This window comes from Triticum dicoccoides, chromosome 6A, assembly GCF_002162155.2.
Source record: "Triticum dicoccoides isolate Atlit2015 ecotype Zavitan chromosome 6A, WEW_v2.0, whole genome shotgun sequence".
NCBI lineage: Eukaryota > Viridiplantae > Streptophyta > Magnoliopsida > Poales > Poaceae > Triticum > Triticum dicoccoides.
Window position 1 is genome coordinate 98535248 of NC_041390.1, and position 1798 is coordinate 98537045.

Below are 1798 nucleotides of genomic sequence, written 5' to 3' on the forward strand. Positions count from 1 at the left end.
CCCTCAATTCTTTTCAATTTTTCCTTCATATCCTCGTTTTCTCTTTCAACTAAATTTAACCTCTCGACAATAGGGTCGGTTGGAATTTCCGATTCAACTACCTCCTACATACAAATATCTATGTCAACTTGATGGGCATAATTTGTCATAAACACGAAATGCAATGAATAGTTTTAAAAGAGAATATACCACATCCGAATCATAACCCGGACGAGGGCCGACGGGGACGGATATCAAAACCATGGCACTATATATAACAAACAACGTATGGGTAAGATAATTATATGAGTAACTATATATCCAAATCACACAAACATCAATGGGTGGTGCCGGCGACGGGACGTTGCGAGTGATCGACGGTGGTTACGACGGAGATTTAGAAGGTACTAAGTAAACCACACCTACATATGCAAACTAAGTGTTATTTTTGACCTCAAATTGCATATAAATCAAATACTAGCACATATATATAATTCCTCCCAAATTACTAAACTCAAAAATCAATCACTATATAAAGCATTGCACGAGCTAATCTAGCAATGAGAGATGAAAGGACAAAGTTGCTAACCTTTGTGATCATTTGAATGGATGGGGGCCTTCAAATCTTGACAAATTTTGGGCAAAATATGTGATGAGCTTGAGAGGAAGAGGGAAAAGAACAGAGAGGAGAGGGGAAAAGGGAAGAACAGAGCGAGCTCGGGTGGACGAAGGGTCTATGTAGGACGACCTTTAGTACCGGTTCATGATACGACCCGGTACTAAAGGTGCTGGAGGGGCCCGGGACTGACAACATCCTGCCACCACTCACTTTAGTACCGGTTCGTGGCACGAACTGGTGCTAAAGGTTCGCCACGAACCGGTACTAATGAGAGCGACCGGCTAGCCGTTGGAACCGGCACTAATGCACATATTAGTGCTGGCTCAAATTCAAACCGGCACTAATGTGCTTCACATTTGACCCTTTTTCTACTAGTGATTGATCATAATTATGTATATTGCTTGGTCAAAATGGTGTTGTAAAAAAGGATGAACCACCTAGAGGACAAACCTTTGATGCTAAGGTATAATCATCCAAAACTGGGTTCATTCGATTAAGTTATATTCATGACTATTCTCATTCATCTTTATTTCGAGCAGGAATAGAGCTTAGGTACATCCGTCGGGCTAGTTGGTGTCTTCTGGCCCCCTTAGCTCGTTCCGAAAGAAAAGGCGAGATGATGAATTGAATCAACTATAAGATGGGCACTGACTTAATCAAGAAACTAGTTTTACTCAAATTATTTACGTTTTTGTAACTAAAAGTGTCCCCATGTTTTCAAAAAATATTCATGCAATTAAGATTTTTCTAATTAATTTTAAGGCAAATTTTAACATCCTCCCTCTTACCCTCTCCTTTTACACATAAAGTAAGAAGATAAGAGTTAATCAGACCACTAATTAATGAGATCAATGGCTCAGATCTATTATATACTTTTACCTCTCATGTGAATAGAGAAGATAAGAGGGAGCATGTTAAAACTGCTCAAGTTTTTAAAGTGCTCACACGATTTTTAATTTTATTTTTGTAAAAAAAAAAGAGAAAAGGAATAAACATACAAACCGAAAAAAAGGGAAAGGAGGAAACCAAAGAAAAACATCGAAAGGCTGACAAAAAACTAAGCAAATGAATTCATACCAAATGGGATCCTAAAAAAAGCAAATTGGGCCGACCCACTTCGGCTCATCCTAAAGTCAATTCTGTGACTATACACCAAACTTTTCCTTGGCACGCACCCGCGGACAATCGATTGGTGACTTC